The sequence below is a fragment of the Thunnus thynnus genome, chromosome 18, assembly GCF_963924715.1.
Source record: "Thunnus thynnus chromosome 18, fThuThy2.1, whole genome shotgun sequence".
NCBI lineage: Eukaryota > Metazoa > Chordata > Actinopteri > Scombriformes > Scombridae > Thunnus > Thunnus thynnus.
This window is the reverse complement of record NC_089534.1, coordinates 7,920,275-7,939,022: the sequence shown is the minus strand read 5'-3', so window position 1 is coordinate 7,939,022 and position 18,748 is coordinate 7,920,275. Positions and strand designations below refer to the sequence as shown.

The following is an 18,748-nucleotide window of genomic DNA, read 5'->3' as shown; positions in this document are numbered from 1 at the left end:
TATTAATAGTTAACTGATTTTTTTTTTTAAAATAATACTGTGTCCAGAAGCATGCACCACACATGTGGAGCAGTTGGCAGTTGTATGGCATTACGCAAGCATATCATTAAATCTGCTAGGGGCTGGTATTATTATTAGTCAGTCAAAACATTTCACATTTATTTCCCTTTAAAATGCATTATGCTCCACACTACGGTGCTCTGTTAACTTGTTCTGCCACAAAAAATGTATAAGAAATCACACTAGACTTAATTAGCCCAAGGAAGACATAATATATCTCTGTTTTTCTCTTGTACTGGGATATCTGCTACCCACTGTGTGAATGGTTCAATGATATTAGGAACCAGAGTTGATGGTGATGCAAAGGGACAGTCAAACCACTGATCAGTCACTCCGTAACAAGTACAGTATACAGGATGTCCTTTCTCCAGAACTCCCACTGTCATGGACCAGACTGACACTACTGTTGAGTGACAACTGGAAAAAACCCACACTTTTTCATATGTCAAATTAGTCAACATCATCCATAAAAAGGATTATAACTTGCAAAAAAAAAATGTGCTGAAGTTTGCATTGCTTGGCAAAACCACAAAAAATGGCAAAGCACGCAGCTGCTCCTCACACCGTGCACCGTTGACCTTCTCTAAGCTGATGGAAAAGACAAGTTTAAATTCCCCTAATATTTTACACCCAATTACACCACACTGCCTAATCATTACTGACACGCACCTGACTGTGCAGTTAACCTCATGGCAAGTCACCAAAATATGAAACCCAAGCAGTTAAAGGAAAAAACTTGAGTGTGTGACTCATCTGTATCATGTGTTACCACCCATATTGGTAAATACTAGAGGGAAGACATGTTTGTTGGATTAAAACACTGTCGCCAAGAGACCATTAGGAATTTGAGAGGTCAAATAGACATGAATGTGTGCACTTTTCAGCTCATTGGGCCTGGAGGCACTATGACATAGTGTTTTGGAAAACTGCAGAAATGATATTTTGACATTTACTCTGTGAAAGTCTCTCTATCCTAAAAATGTCAGTTCCCTGCTGACCTTCTCTATGAAACTGGTGTGATTACTCAGTCTCCTTGCACAATGTCTGCATTATGTGACTAAAACCCTTTACTCTGAGTTCCTCGGTTCAATTTGGCTACTCGAGGACACCGTAGAGACCCGTAATACCTGAGAATGTGCCCCTGCGACAGAGCTGAGAGGCAGCACGGATGAAAACCGGACTTTAATGATCACAGATGGAGAACTGGCTTATCCAAACCCCTACAGAGCACAAACCCCTTTTCCTCCTCTGGCTTCTTTCATCACCGCCGGAACATTGGTACATTCAACAAGTGGTTGGCCATGAACTGTCTCGATGGTTGTTCCATGGCGATACTTCCACAGGAAAGCTGTTGAAATTCATGACACTTAATAAGGAGACCTTGTGCTTGATATAATACTTCTCCAGGAACAAGAACGCATCACTTAGAGAAGCCCTCCGTCTAGGGCTCTATGCATCAGCTGCTACACTTAGGCCGGATCTTAATTATATAAATACATTTCAACCTTGCGTGATAATTACCTCATAGAAACAAAATGTAACTTTTGTACAATATGAGTAAAACATTTCCTATTGAATGGAGTTTATCACTTTGTTAGGTAGTCAGGTATGTAATCATGAAGCGTGAAGATTTAATGGGGTCTCTGAGCAATTGGATCTTCAGAGTAGAATATGCGCGCAACCTATCATCCTCACAATGAAGCAATTTCAAGAGAAATCCGTCTTCCTCTGACACGTGTATCTCTCGCTCGCTGTCTCTCTCTCTCTTCTTCTGCTATATTCTCCTGAAAGGCGTCCAGGAGTCTGAAGCCTTAATTCAATAAGAGATAAATTGGAAAAATGTGCAAATGTAAGGCATATTTTGGGCTCGCCGGCCAGAAGAACATTTCGAGAGTGCATTTCGTACTCCCTTTTGCAACTCCACTGCCCTATTCCCTCCCTTTATTTTCTGTCTGTGTGTGTGCTGTAAATCGTCCCAGAGTTCCATCTGCCTTCTCGCCGTAAGAACGGTTAAGAGAACGTTCATTAGACTGACACAAACCAGAGAGGGCTTGCGAGGGTGGGAAGGTGCTCCCAAGGAGGGATGAAGGAAAGGGTGGGGGGGGGGGGGGGGGGAAGAGAGCAATCTTGGCCCGAGCCCAAGCCACTGACCCTGGAGGGCCTGTTGTTTGGGTCACAATACAGAGGTGGATGGATAGATAGAGAAAAAAGAGGAGGAGGGCTGTGCCAGAGGGTCAGTCTAATCTATTTCTTTTGTTTCACTTGACCAAGACCTTTGTGTAGCATGAGTCAATCCATAAATTGCACCAAAAGGCTGACTGTAGAGCTGCTGCCAAGCCTCCCTCCCTCTTTGTCTCTTCATCTCTCTCTCTCTGCCTCACTCTTTCTCCTCCCTCCTTTTTCCCAGTGTTCTCTCTATCACTCTCTGCCTTATACGTCCTCCTCATCCACCCTCTTGATAAGATCAAGACAATATCACCTTATGTCTCTCTTTTGCCCCGTTCTCTATTCCTCACCCCGTTTCTATCTTTCTCCTTTTACCTCTCTTCCCTCTTCAAACTCTTTCTTTGTCTTTCTTCCTTCCCTTTCTGCCTCTCTATCCCTCTTTCTCTTTTTTTTTTTGGTCTCTTTCTCTGCATCCTCAGAAAAGTGCTGCTGTTTTCGTTCAATTTACTTCATTGTTTAAGTAGAGATTTAACAGCGTGTTTAATTTTGTTAAGATTAAGTTTCGTGTCTGTTTTTGTTTTACCATTTGCTTTTTTAGCCTACTATTGAGAAGTAGATATTTTTCTTTTTCAGCCAGAGAGTTTCCTGTCTTCCATGCGGATTAAAATTGACAAAAAGCATGTTCGCTCCACCGCATGCCAGTTTGATAAAGCTGTACAGACACACCTGCATGCAAACAATCACATATGGTACATGAACGCATACACACTCAGGCATGCATGTACACACACAAATGCACACCCTTACATGTCAACATAAGTGAACGGCAACATTTGGCTTGCATTTTCTTTGGCAGCGTCTTTTGAAGCGCGGGAGGAGGGGTGTGTGTATGCGTGCGTGTGTGTGTGTGGAGTAGGTTGAATAGGAACCCATGAGGGGAACAGTACTTCAAAGCTCTCTGTTTTTAGTACAGTGTTTCACTAATGCTCATTTTGTTTTGGATTCCTGGTGGACGCAGCAGCTCTATGAGCCGAGCAGAGCTCTGAGTGGCTGCATGTGACCCTGGCCAATCTCAGGCTAGCGGCTGTGGGAGCTGAGGGTTCTGGCAAAGCTGCGTGCCTGGCTTCTGTGTTCCAGTATATTTACTAATGGCACTCGCTGGGGTGTTGGCAACCCCTCAATCCCCACTATATGGTCTCTGTGGTCCGTACTGCATGATTACGCTGGGTAGAGGCAGGATGTTGGGAGCTGCTTTTAACACAGGCTTGAACTCCAAGCACAACTGAGCACCACTTTTCTGACAATTAAGGCACTCTTTTCTATTTCTTGTAGCATTCATGCTTTCTTTTTTATTGCAGTTTCCATATTTTTTCACATTCTCTTCCTCCCCATTCATTATTTAAACATTTTTCCTAACATTTTCAACTGTAAGGGGTTTTTTTGTTTTTTTTTCCTGGCCTTTATTCTGGACATAGTTCAGATACTGTCAGTTCAAGTCCAGATACAGTTTGTTGCCTTCGTCAGCTGCCTGTTTGCTTCATTGGTTGGAAATGTGCAGTACATTTTTCTCATGGCATGGCAAAACAAGTCTTACAATCATACTTTCAGGGTATAAATGAATAACAAAGCAAATTCTACCAGTACAGTAAGTCCTGCTTTACATGTACATACTGAATCTATGATGCTTTAGCTCAAGCTGGTAAAACATATAACATGTACCAGCTATTTTACTGTGGAAAATGAGTGCAAGACTCACTTTGTGTTTTAATTAATGTGCTAAAATGTGTTTTTTAAAGCATGCCTAGACAAGCTGCAAGAGCAACTACAGAGAAAGAAAATGCTACAGAGTTTTGAAGTGAGAGGAGCGCTCGTTCCGCAAGTAAGGTCCCATTCACTCTTGAATGGCTTGAATGGGCATGAAACTCTCACCGGGTGAATCATAAGTACAAAGGATGAACAACTGCATTGGAAAATTACTATGGCGATAAAGTGACACGAAATATTACTTAGTAGATTTACAGTAAGAAAACTTTGATTAAAATACCTGACACTTTATATAAATATTTAGGTTATTTGATTCATAATAACCGAATTCCTGCCAAAAATGATATAGATTAACTAAATATCTGGCAAAAATGTATTTAGATTTACTTAAGTAATGTAATTTAAGTCATGTGAGATGGTAATGAGGACGCTCAAGGGGCATTTCTTTAAGTCACATCCAATCACAGCTTTAGATTCTAATACATGCTTTGATAATTCTGAGTGAAAGCTTGAAATTACACCGTAGAGAAAACAGATTTTACAATTTTCAGCTTAAATGAATTTGGTTTCTTTTTAACAAAGTGACACGAAATATTACTTCGTAGATTTAAAGTAAGAAAACTTTGATTAAAAATACTTCACATTGCATAAACTACTCAAATGTGCACAAAATGCGTGTTAATATAACCTAAATATTTAGGTTATTTGATTCATGATAACTGAATTCCTGCCAAAAATGATATAGATTAACTAAATATCTGGCAAAAATGTATTTAGATCTACTTAAGTAATGTAATTTAAGTCATATGAGACGGTAATGAGGACGCCCAATTGTGCTAATTGTGAGTGAAAGCTTAAAATTACACTGTAGAAAAAACATATTTTTACAATTTTCAGCTTAAATGACTTCGGTTTCTGATTTTCGGTCAGTTTTGGATGAATTTATCAACTATAGTGTTGTGTTTTTTTTTCACAAGTGGAACAAATTTGAATTAACTACAGCTTTGATTCACTGGTGAAGAAGCTAGTCAGAAGCATAGGAAGCTGTACTACTGTAGATACCAGTTTTTGGGTTGAAGTCATGGCAGACAGAGGCGATGTATGTTATCAACATGGATTTTATTACATTTTTTCCAGACATGGCAATGTTTGGCAGTAAGAGCCGCTGTGTATTTTTGCACTTCGTTTCCCAGAGATCACTGTGGAGTCAAACAGTGTGTCCATTAGTGTGTTTTTTTGTAGGTGGTACTTATCTTTCATGGTGATTTCTCTGCTAGTTATATTTATTCCAAACAAACTACTTTTACTGGAAACATAAAATGTGTAATTTCCTGTGTGCTAGAGTTTTTATTATGTACAGACCTACCAGACATAAGATGGTTGGAACACAGTGGGATTTTAGAGTAGCGAAACTGGCTGTTTTATGTAAAGACATCACAAATTATCACTTATTATATTAGTGTTTAATGTGTCTTACTCAGTGGAATATGTAGCATAATTGCACATTGCCAATTTTAAGTAAATTAGACCAATCTTACTCCATATAATAAGGGCTTTGTGTGTTTCCAGTGGACTTAGTCATTTGTTTCCAGTCTTATTTAGACACAAAAGCCTTGTAGAACACAGGGCTTGAAGCCAGATACCCCCCTCTCTGAAGACATGAGAGCCTATACACACACACAAATGAATGCACACAACTAGAGCTGCAATGATTAGTCAATTAATCAATTAGCTGTGAAACTGTTTAATTTATCACCAACTTTTTTAATAATCGATTTATCATTTGAAGTCATTTTTTAAGAAAAAAAAGTCCAAATTCTTTGACTCCAGCTTCTTGAATGTGAATATTTTCTGTTTTTTTTAGTCCGCTGGGACAGTAAACTGAATATCTTTGGTTTGAGGACATTTGAGGACGTCATCTTGGGCTTTGGGAAACAGTGATCAAGATTTTTTTACCCTTTTCTGACATTTTATAGACTTAACTATGAAAATATGATCGTTAGTCGCAGCCCTACATGCTACTCTTGGCAAGGATTTCCAAGTCTTACGTCACCCTGTAGGATTTTTATGGAGAGAAATTAGTCTCAGTACTGGGGGACAAATGTGTGTTTTATGATCCTCCAATAAAAAGATTTACAAATGTATTGATGATTTGTGAGTAATTCATGGTGTTCGCAAATGCATTTTCCACCCCACAAACGTATACCAACCAATTTGAACAAATGTAAAACAATTTTACAAATACGACCCAACTGGAATAACTGTCAGCATCATACAAATATATTTCCAAACTTCAAGTTCATAAATCATCCTGTGCATATATATATCCAAAAATGAAATGAAGTGTTTTTGCACATATTTAGATTGTTGAATGTGTGGATTAAGTTACATTTGTGTTTGGAGTTTTCAGACTCTTTTCACAGCCTCTGATCCACAAACACATGTTGCGTTTAAGTGCCGGTGGAAAACTCGGATGTCTGGCTTTTTAGTGCGTTCACATATTGAGACTACTTTCTCTCTCTAGACTTTACTCTTGATGGTCTGTAACTGCCAGCGCAGGATGTCCTCAGCAGTCAAGGCCAACCCAAGAGTAAAGTGTTCGACTGTAGGTGTGTGTGTGTGAATGAATGCACGATTGTATGTGCCTGTCCTTGGGTGCCTCTCCTTTTTTGTGTATGTGTGATCACACAGTTTCTGTGTCTTTTGGTATATTTGAGATGAAGGGTTGAAGCTTGATGATGTCAGACTTTTTTTTTGTGTGCTCTTTGTGATGATTTCATTTAACAGTTGGTCTTCGTGTTTCTTTCTGGCATGTGCACAATAGGTATGTGTTTCTGAACAACTTGTCCACAGCTGACAACGTACAATATGCTAGAACTTCACCTTTTCATTTTCCCCCCAAGACTTTCCCAAGAAAATAAAAAAGAAAACCGATGACAGCATACATGTAAAATGAACTCATATGAATGTGAATCAATGGCTGCCCACCATGTCACCAAGAGCGGTCCAATTCCTCACTATAAACTAATACATAGAAGTATACACTATGTAGTAATGTTAGCAGTGCATTTAGTTGGCTAAAATATGTAAGTCACAGTTTCCCAGATTCCAAAATGATGCCTTCAGATATCTTGTTTTGTTTAAGGAACAGTCCAAACTCCAAAGTTATTTAGTTTACACTCATATTAACTTATAAGGAGATATAATCAGGGAGTTTTTCCTTGCTGATGTCGCCAAGTGCTTGCACACGGGGGAATCCTGGGTCTCTGTAAATTAAAGAGTACGGCCTAGACCTGCTCTATGTGAAAAGTGCACTGAGATAACTTCTGTTGGGTGTTGGCGCTATATAAATAAAATTGGACTTGACTTGATATAAGATAAGAGAAAAGGAGCAAATCCTCAGTTGCAACCAGAGAATGGTTGGGGATTTTGCATGTTAGATGGATTAAACATTAAATATTGTTGCAGATTGAATTTCTGTTGAACAATTAATCAATTAATTCACTTGTTTTAGATCTAATGTGTCAGATTTAAATGCTAATTCCAATGTCAGATTCGAAATCTGAACTAAAAGCTAGTGAAAGTGAGTTTTCAAGGTTTTTATACTGTATTTCTGTCTCTGAGCTTTGGCTTGAAAGTTTTTCCACTTTTTTTTCCTTCCATGTATAGCTTCTTTATTTTCATTGTGTGATGCATTGTGGGACACCAAAAGACCACAGTCAAAAATCAAACAATTTTACACTGAATATTTACAATAACGTGAACGATGTATATATCATTCTAACTATGAAAACATTTCTTCAATTACTATGTTGTAACTGGGATATAAGGTAAGAGTCTAAAAGCTCTGATAGCAGCTCAGTGGCCCAAAAGAGGTCTTCTTGACTAGTCATGAAAATGTAGACAGACATGAGAAATGTGCTGCTTCATAACTATCATATGGTTTCTATGTATTGTCAGGACACAGGATAAGAAATCCACATTTTCACAATATTGGATTAATGTTTCTTTATACTTTTTGTTTAATCTTACCAAATCCCAGTCATTATTTACAAGAGTCTAGTAGTAGTAGTAGTATTTGGTTATTGATGTTGGAGTATAATCCCACTGACAGATTGTATGTAGAAATACTGGTTGCGCTCTTACAAGTTCCAGAGTGCAGTTGGGTCTGGTCTGTATCAGCTGTCAGCAATTCTCTGGCAGGTCTGACCTGAGCTGTGCCATCCCCTCTGTTACCCTAAGCACAGCAGGTTTATAGACCTCTGGAGACGCTGTGCTGTAGTCAGGCCTGCTGCTTCATTTAGGTGGACTTTATTGTGATTTGTGGATTTTTTTTGTTTTTGGGTTTTAGGGGTCAATCACATTCTCATTTATTGACTAACTGTGGTTCAGATTAATGTTGTGATTACCCCGGCATGGATCAGTGAATTCTTCAGTGACATAGCTTTGAGTCTGATTTAAACTTATGACCCGCTTTCCCATCTTTGCTGTCACTTTTGGGAAATGCTGTCCAGTTGGAGAAGCTTTGAAAACATGATAAATGGACAGGTGCTGATTTTGATTTTGGAGATAAAGCAGACTACAAGCTATACATTTTTAACATTAACTGTATGAAAACATTGGCTTAGCTCCTATATGCACATCTGTGTCTTGTTTTGGTGTGTAGTCTTCCCAGAATACTATGTACTCAAAACATAATAGACTTACTATTAGTTGAAAGTTACTTAATACACTTAATACTTAATAAACAGGGAATTATTTCTCTTGATTCTCATAAATCCTTCAAATAACTTATTATTGCAAACCTGCTGTCACGCTTACTTCTCCTTCTCATACACTTCCATCACACCCTTCCTCCTTCCATCCTCTCTTTAGGAAGGAAACAGGACTAGCTTTGTTTTTGTAATGATCACTTGGGCCTAAATCACATTTCCAAAGCTTGGAGGTCACAACAACTTCCCCTTTGGGGTTTGATTTAAGTGGCACTTAGGCCCGCTACTGTAGCTAATCACAAGGATTTATAGAGTGCATCACCAAGGGGCCGGAGGACCAAGGAATGTTTGCTGGCACCCTGCTGCAGGTGTTACAAACCTCTTTTCTTTCGTCCCGTCTTTCTTTTCCCTCCTCTATTATAGTGGCTGATGGAAGGCAGCTGGAAGACCTTGCTTGTTCTCCACTTGTTGGGTTAAATGGGGGTTCTGTTGGTGGAATATAATGCTGGCAGCACCCTCCACCTCCTCCTCCTGTCGCTGGTCACTGCCCAGTCCGGAAAGTCCTCCGCGTAAAGCTTTCATAATTACATTGATCTTGAGGGGGCCTTTTTACGACCTGCTGACGCATTCAATCACATTTCAGCATGGCCCTTGTTAAGGGCTCCTGTGTTTTGCATATTCCAAGTTCATGTCCAACAGTTAGCACTTCTCATGTTTCTGGTAATTGGGAGTTTTCACATGGCCCTGAAGGAGAGGGGAAAAGGATGGAGGATGGAGGGAAGGAGGAAGAAGCAAACAAGAGAGGGGGGAGGGGGGCAGCGTGGATACACCAAGAGAGGGTTCTTGCTCAATTGAGTCAGAGGGAGACAGAAACTCCAGAGGCATGTACTACAAGATCCAGATGTTGTAACCTCCCAAAAAACACCCAACCCCATCATCCGCATGTCTACTGTACATAACCTTAGAGATGGATTACATTGTATCGAAGGAATTCACTCGTGTTCTCACCATCGTCCACGGTGCCTCTCAGTTTTGTTTTCCAGGCTAAATACAGGAAGTCATTATTAGGCTCTGCCTTATCCAAGGAAACATATCTGTTCCCTCTCCCCTCTTCCTCCCCCTACCCTCTTTGAATTTCCCCCCTATCACATCTTTGGTCTGGTTTGAGTGAACGCAACAGCGGGCCAGAGCTAATGAGCTTGCTGTGATCTAAGAGCAATGCCATCTATAGGCATTCACCCCGTCCTGTGCCAAATGCCAAACACTTAACCTGGAAATAGGAGGCAACAACAGAAGAAAACCCTCACATGAGAGCCTTAAATGTAACCTAGTGGCCTTATTTGGAGAATTTTAGTCTGATTATTTGCAGGTTTTGCCCTTAAGAAGTGCCTCAAGGAGGGAAGACATTCAAGATTATTTATGTGACACAACAGTTTGAGTCCAAGAAGTCTCGAGATGGATGATGAGGTTAAATAAAAATGAGGAATGAGAATCAAGGAGTGTTCGGAGTCTTATCTCTCACTCACCTTCCCCACCACTCCCCTCTTTCCTCCTAATCCTGCCCCCCCCCGCCTCCCTCCTTGTCCCCATCCTCCTCTTCTCTCCAAGTAACCTTTGGCATGAGAGGTCAGCCTTGTGTTCAGCAGGATGACCTTTGGTAATGAGAAGGCAGGTTAGTGGGCGACCTGGAAGTGCTTTGTCCGCCTCTCCTGGGAACACAAACAGTGACGGCACTAAGGCACACAGGAACAGCTGCAAGGCTGCCTGTCTTGTGTGCTCCGTCCTGCTCTGACGCCCATTTGTCATTTCACTGGAAAAACAGAAATACGAACCAAAGGCAAATCTCCTTGACTGATCCTCCTCAGGTGTCAGGGCGCTGCGTTTCTTCGAACTTCACAGATTCTATTTCGTCTTTGAGAACACGCTGCCGTCTTAAACTTGATTTAGGTTTAGGTGATTTCAGGTAAGCTTTGCAAATAGTTTTAATGTTAATAATTAATTCATGGATAATTACAATGACACATTTCCTTGTGGTTAACTCTTCAGACAAGTGGTCGTAGTAGACTCCTCTTTGAAGCTTACCTTGTGCCCAATTTCCAAAGACCCAGCTCTTTTGTGATCTTTGCTTTCTTTATCTGGGAAAGATAAAAACTTGTTTTAGTAGCACTGGAGTGAGTGATCCACCCACACAAAAATGAGGAGACAGGTGTGTGCTGGTGGATGTACACTTGCCTGCGCATGTGGGTATTCATCTCTTTTTTTTTTTTTTTTTTTTTTTTTACCGCAAGCACTTTGGTCAAAGTATTCCAAAAGTCTGTAAAGGTAGATGCAGTCAGGCGGCTTGTATAGTTTGTAATGGGATTAACTCTGAGGGCTGACTTTACTCAGAATTTCATTTATCCCATTTAACCCTCAGCCCCCTATCCTGCGATCCTTTAATTTCTTTAGTCCACACTACCATAGCCTGTTTTGGTCTTGCTGTTGTCTTTTGCAGCGCTCTCTCACTACATCACTGCTTTCATCACTGGAGATCTCCCATGTCGATATCCCTATGTTATCTGATACTTGCTTCATTTTTTTTTTTTTTTGTTGCCTTTAAAACACCGATCCGTCCCGTATGAGCTCCTGTGCGACTTTCAGAAGCAATTTACATATCTGGCATGAAATCGAACAGCTGAAATAAGACACAAGTGGAAAGAGGAGTGGGTAGATATTTCTTGGCCGGTATCCATAAAGTGCAAAGATTGCTAATCTGCTTGCGTAGCCCATTCCATTTCTTCCTTGAGAAAAAGGGGCATCCATCAATGCTTTTTAAACCACACATAGAATTTTACTGGCATTTAAATTCATGACTTAAAGTTGACCCACCAGCGGAAAATATCAGGGTGAGTGAGAGAAAGAGAAGAAAATAAGGCAAAGTGCCACAATAATTCTTGGCATTGATCCTCTATTGAACAAGCAAAGTTTTCTCAAGGCAGCTTGAGTCTGAGTTGATCCCATCGCAGAGAGAGCGTGCCCTGGCTTTTCACGCTTTTCATTTTCTACTTGAAAGAGGTGCAGTTATGAGGCTACTTTGATCCCTTACAATTGGAAGAGACTTCCATTTGTACAGAATCAGACAGTAAGCCCTCTGGAATCCTATAGGCTGGTAGTCATTTCTTCGAAGCACAACACAAAATAATCTTTGAAAACAATCAAAGAACGGGGATTAGGGTGCGCTTAAAGATGATCAATGTCTTCGTACAGAACAACTTCAGATGATTGTATCGTCCTGATAGCCAATGATTGGGTGCCACTCTTGACTCACACAAACCAAACAAGTGATGAGAGATGGGCCTAATCCCTTGTTGAGTCTGATGAGGTCATTGGAAAATATAGTTTCATGACTGATTGAAAGTGTTCCCGTGTATGAATGCTTCATGCTGTTACATGTTTGCTACTTGTTCTAAGAATAAATGGTTAGAAAATGTTAATAGTTGCGCAGAGTTTGGTTGCTCCTATGTAAACCCTGCAAGTACGTGTACAGTCTTTAAATGTGAATGTATGTCTATGTATGACAGTGAGCCCCTTGACATAGGAAGAGCAGCGTGTAACCTGTCTGCAGGACACTGGCTGACCTGCAGCCAGAGGCACAGGACTAAACCAGACTTCAGTGCTGTCTTGTCTGTCTGGAGATGGCTCTCACTTGGAGGAAATGAGTCTCTGATACACAGGCATTGCTCAAATTCCTCCCCTTGTGTCATTGCCGCAAAAGCAAATAGTGGCTTAGGGGAAAGGATTCTGCCACTGAGTCAACAGATTGTTTGTGTCTTCACAGGCTCAAAGGGAAGGTTTTTAGTATTTTGGAAAAGGTAGGAATTTGAGGAGTAGTTCCATTTAGCTTAACCCTCTTATCGTCAAACCGACGACTTGAATTTTCAATGATCTCTCTCGCTGGAACGGTGCTGTTTCCAAAGTCTCTGGCTTAATGCTTAAACTTTTGAAGGGTGTGTTGTATTTGGAGGTAGATTGTCTGGATTTGTATTCCCAGAATTTGGGTGACTTTTTTTTTGGAAATGAGAGCAGACTGTTACTCAAGCCATTGGATTAATTGGTGCATGCATGCTTGGCCTGGGCCCTACCAGTGACCTGGGGTAGATGGGAATTGTCCGTGAGATGGTTGTATGCGAATTAATAAGGGTCAACCCTGGTCTTCCTGGAACTCAGCATGGAGGCCTGGGGGTTTTCATTCCAACACACTATTGTCACATGTTCACAGTAGAGCTGCCTGCAACAATCGATTTAATAATAATTGAGTAATCCAGAGTAGCACTCTTAGTATTTAGTATGTACTTGTAGAATTCCTCCTTGTTTTCAAACCTTAACCTTAAGTTCCTGCTTTGTCTATTCTCCACTGCAGGCAGCACTTTATCCCATGTACTCTACCCAACATACTGATATTTTTTTCCGCAAGAAACCATTCAAATGGAACACCCTCAAATGGTTATTGAGCACACCACATATCCGCAACATCCCTGATTTGAGTCAGAAAAGGGACCTTTGTTGCACGGCATATCCATCTTTCTCTCTCTTTGTTTCTTGTCAGCCTCTTCCCAGTAACTGTCCAATAAAGACAAAGAGTTCCCTAAAGAATTATCTTAAAAAAAAAAACATTCATATTTTAAATCAAACCCACACATCAACTGTCTTGGAAGACAAGTATGTTTTGCCTAGCTGTTGATTAGGCAAGGCTAATCAATATTGTTTTCTTGTATCTTAGATGTAAAACCTAATTTATTTCTTCATCAAAAATTAATAACATTCCTTTCCTTTTTCTTGTAACGCAGACCACATGGGACACATAGTAGACAATTAATATGTGTAGAACAAGCCATATCTAAAAAAAAACAAAACAAAAATGGGAACATGTTATTGATTTTAAAAAGTCATTTTGGTACAAGCTTGCATTACATTCTTGCATTCTTGCCTTGTACATGCCAAGAAGCAAAAATTGGGAAGATTTGAGCAGTTTTTTTCTCCCAAGGCAGGTCTCAATATCATGTTGCCTGAGCGAGAATGCTTTTATTTTTTTGGTTTGAATAATTTAGTTGTCTGCACTTCCACTGTTTCAGACAGGGAGGCTAGGGAGGAACTTTTAGCCATTATGCTGGGTTAAATAGGTCCCTTTGACCTGAGGTCGTTACTCTAAATTGGCTAAAAGTCCCTCGTCTCCTCATCTGTCCATATTTAAACTCCCTCCGTGGCTACCACTCTCTTCATCTTCTCCCTATCGACGCACACCTTGGTAATTGGTGATGTGGACCATATGTTGGTTTTGAATGGCCTTCTGTTCTGCAGAGCCGTCCGACATACTCAAGGACATATCATAACTTTGTTATTATGCTACCTGTCCCTTCCTGTGCTGGCGTCACAGGCAAGGGGATACGGTCTCCTAGTTCTTTCACTTCCTATCAAATCTTCTCATCTCCTCTTCTCTTTACCTGTCAAATCATCACCTCTTCTATCCCCTCCCCTATCCTAGACTCGACTCAATCATGTGGCTGTAATTTGGGTATAATCAGCTTTAGCTAGTGAAAATACGATTTACAGTCTGCAAAGGAATGTCTTCACAGGTGTAAAAAGTGTATGACTGGGTGTAGTTCTGTCAGTGTGTGTAATCTTCACCATTAAGTGACCTCCTCAGACCTTATTAACGGACTGAGGGGACCTGGCAGTGGCGTGACCTTTCAGCTGCAGGGTCAGTGTGTTTAAATAGAGGGGGTAGAGGAAAAGACTTGCAGGTTTAGTGAATATGTGTGTGTGTGTGTTGGTCTGGGTTTTGGTGGTGTTGTTTTGTATATGTGCATTGCAGCCACAAAGCACTGTGGTCTGTCTCCAGGAACTCCTTGTGAACGCATTCTCTGTCTGTTTCTTGTCCTCTCTGCCAATTAAAACATTTTTTTCTTCCATCACTTCTTTTGCAGGCCAGTCTCTGTAGCTGGCAAGCAGTGAATTGCTTGTTTCCAAAAGATTTTCATGGAAAGTTAGCTCTAAGTTTTTTCCTAGGTACAGATGCAGCCATTGTAGAAGTCTTGTTTTCCACATTCTTGTGGCAGCGCTGCTGGTCTGTTGCTCCAGTTGAAGTCTTTGTTAAACGAAGGAGAGACATTGACATTTAATGGTTTCTGATGACATTGTGCATGAAGTGGTGAGCAGGTTTGAGCCTGGTATCAGAAGTGAAGAATGCTATAGTATCTTAGTGTTTTCACCTATATTTTGTAGTATTGTAAGTCATTTTAGACTTCCACATTCATCCATTTTTTGATCCTAAGTGTGATTGTAATGATGCTTAATAAAAGCACCTGTGTCTGATAAATATTATTGTGTCTCTCTGCAGATTTGTCTGTTCCTGTGAGGAGTTTAAGAGTCTGAACGCATGAATAGATGCAAAGCATGGTCCATTGTCATCCCACAGGTAAGACTTGCAACACTTGATTCAAACATGAGTATGGTTTCCACTAAATAGTGGACTTTCCCACCTAACTTGCACCTCTTCAATACTACAATAATGCCCTGTTTTGCAGCAGCATGGTGCTTTATGAAAACATGCATAAAGAGAAAGGAAAGAGTAATCAGGTAGAGAAACATGTTCTTGTAACGACAATTTTAAAGGCAAAATGCAGAAAAATAATCACATTTATAGACCTACGCCTGCAAAACAGTTGGGCAAGAATAATAAAAGACCTGCACCACCTGCAAGGCTGTCATCATCATGCATATTAAAAAATCTGGTTTATCGCATACGGCTATGGACTGTCACTACCAGATGCTTCAACGAAGCACAGACATCCAGTTTAATAATACCTTTCAGCACAGACAGGGGAAAAAGTGAAGTCCGATCACTAATTAATCTGCTCCTGCTGTTTGTGTTTTTCTTGACATTAGCCCGATGACTGCAGACAGCTGACTAGTTAGCGTTAGCTAGCTGTCTACATAGCAGGAACAGACTGAACATAGTAGAATCCACACACTGTTCAGTCGACTCCCATGACTTCACCTCTCGACAAACATATTATTTGTGAATGTTGTAATACCGCAGTTTTCATGACCTTTTTATATGTCATGTAAAAATAAAAATTTGAGTGAATGGAATTATTTCAGTAAATGGTGCAACCCTAGTCTGAGTTATTTTGTTACTTGTTGCTTTATGAGTGCAGCTAGGAGAAGGCCACTTTCTGTACTAATACATAGTGAAAGAGAATTTGTTATCATCTTGATGGCTGTTGACTTTGAATGGCCGACTTGATGGATGATGGATTATCTATGCACAGCGTGTGACTTTGCAGGCGTTGCATTGAAAACAGCTTTTACGTCTTTTGTAACCCATATTTGGACCTTAGCCTTGGATATCGGATATCATTATCCACAACTAAGCTGTAACCCAAGGCTAAACTAGGGCTTCTAATTTGTTTAATTTTTAATTCACTGTAATTACTCATTATGTCTTGATTTTTGATGTTTGTCTGATGTAATGTTGTGAAAAAACCTTTGAAGAAACCTACTGTTGTAAACCCAATGTAAAATCCTCCTTCCTTTTGGTTCAGTGATGTATGGACTAACTTACAATCAGAGTGGCTGACGGAAAAGACAGTATCCCTTAATCACTGTCTCTTAATCACAAACAGCCTAATAATGAAGGCATGTAAGAGAGTAAGGAACTACGGAGCGGTAAAACTCCCGTTCCTGGGCTGGTCTTTTCTTTTTTTTTTTTCCACCGTGCCTCTGTCTGGCGAGTCCAGACAAGCCTCTGGTAAAAGGTGAGGATGTTTGTTCTTCACCTCGCTACAACTGGGTCAGTGAATAAGCTAAAGGTGTTTACCTACAGCTCGCAGCTCACAGCGCCCTCACAGACCTTTTGAGATGGATTCATATTACAGGAAGAAGTAGAAAAACATACATATGTCTCTTAACCACTTTTTAACGCCGACGTGTTTTGGATTTAAATCATTTAATTCTACCCCTTTCACAAAAACATGCTTGTCGGATGATTTGTGGTTACTGCAATGTGTGATGGTGTATGACTGTTCACAAATTATCCCCACCAAGAAAAATATTATCAACAGTTCAGGGTGAACTCTGTTCCTTTTGCCTCTTCCAACACATGACTTCATGCTGAAGTATAAATTTAAGCTCAGTGCAGTCTTGCATGTACAGGTAGTCACGAGCGCACCCACACACACACACTCACAGACACACACACACACACACACACACACACACACACATCTCTCTCTCACACTCACTCAATCTGTCTTTCTGGTTCGCTTTGCCCTGACCTGCTGAAAGGCTTTCAGGGCCGTGTCAGTCAGCCAACAGCTCTCTCTGTTCAGAGTCTTGGCAGGTTCAAGTTGGACGCCAGTCTGTCCTCTCTCCTCATTCCTTCACATTGGCTGCCTTGTCATGTTCAAATGTAGCAAAGACAAACAGTTATGTGTGTGTTTGTGTTTGCGCCTATGCATAAAATTGGTGCATTTACTGTATTTCTTCAGCAACATGTGTATATGTTTGCGAGCGTACATGTGCAAAGGCTTCACTCCGTCATGTGTGCGTGCATGGATTCATTTATTATTGTGTGTGTGTGTGTGTGTGTGTGTGTGTAATCATGGGTGAATTTGGAGCACAGCTAAAGGAGCAGCTGTGGCTGCTTTGTAACATGGACTGCGTCTGTTGTTGATTGTGCTGGACTGGAGGCTTCAGCGCTGCCCAGCCCAGCTTCTCCTGCCTGCAGCTGCTTGGACTCTCCCTCTAATAGCTAGACTTCAGAGGCTTTGAAAAGCTTTTTAGAGCCCTGGAGGAAGTAAACACTGACCTTAGTCCAGGGCTAACTCCATTCAAGCCAGGCCACAGAGTGGAAATCTGCAAATAATAATGGTTAATTATTTAATTTTTTGGATGACATGCGGTGCTCTGCAGGTTTTGCTGAAATATTGGCTGTATTTAGACTTAACTTGAATCATTTTTCCTCTGCATGTGTTCTACTGTTCGAGTGTCATCATTTCCTAGAGGAAATTGTGGTCATAATCAAGTAGACCAAAATTATAGTGGTGGTTACACGAGGGAAGTAATTTGAGGTACTTGGTAAAAACTAAAAATAAAGGTTTTCAACAAATTCTACTAGCGTTAGTGGGGATTAGTAGAAGTCAACTCGTAGGGACGTGACGCTGTATCGGCACCGATACTGACCTTGTCGGCTATGATGGGACCGATCCGCATTGAAAACAGTGTCTTTGGCAATGTCAGTTTGAAATTCAGTGTTTCTGTCATTGATTATACATTCATTCAGTCACGGTGGGCCGCCCGCTCGTAGTGCCACGCCGTCCCGTGGTCTCATGTTACTTTACATAAAGATGATTCCAAAAAGTTCAATGCAGTGAGACATATTTTAAATTTAGGAAAAGTGGATGCTGGTATCACTGGTATTGATACTTGGTATTGGCTGAGTTGAGGTATGGGAACCTGTAGTGGGAGACAAAAAGTTGGATTTGTGCATCCTGTCTTGTATGTATAAGCATCTCCTTGAGGGGTCACCAGGGAATAAAAAGTCTACAAATGTCTTCTAGAAATGTTCTTCATGAAGTCCTGCTGGTTATACACTAACTGCAACCAGAGCCCAACCAATAAGTCAATCAATATATAGAATAGTATTAGCTTATTGCAAATGTATCAGTATCAGCGTACAAACTGGCTGATTAGTAACAAATAATTGCAGCACAGAAAAGATAAAGACATGTTTGAAGCTGTTTAGAAACAGTGACACCATTACGTCATTTGTAAACCAAGGTTACTTTTCAGATATAAAATGTTGTGCTCAGTATATATCTCAGTCACAATTCCTTAATAACCATATGAAGGGGTTCCTTATCAAAAATATTTATATTACATGTTTATAATTTTAAAAATGGCTGATATATTGTTGTTTTAATTTTTAAAAACTCAAATATTGTTAAGATCGGCCTCAAAAATCCAGTATCGGTCAGGCTGTACCTTCAGGGGTGGACTGGAGATAA

The 18,748-nt window shown here is 40.4% G+C and overlaps 1 protein-coding gene across 3 annotated transcripts in view; it reads left to right on the top strand.

Annotated features, from left to right (window-relative positions):
* Positions 1-18,748, top strand: part of disp1 (dispatched homolog 1 (Drosophila)) — a 92,409-nt gene that overhangs the window by 13,177 nt on the left and 60,484 nt on the right. For all 3 annotated transcript variants that reach the window (XM_067571627.1, XM_067571628.1, XM_067571629.1), the window contains exon 3: positions 15,079-15,156. The gene's annotated coding sequence lies outside the window, so the exon portion shown is untranslated. The remainder of the gene's footprint in view (positions 1-15,078; positions 15,157-18,748) is intronic.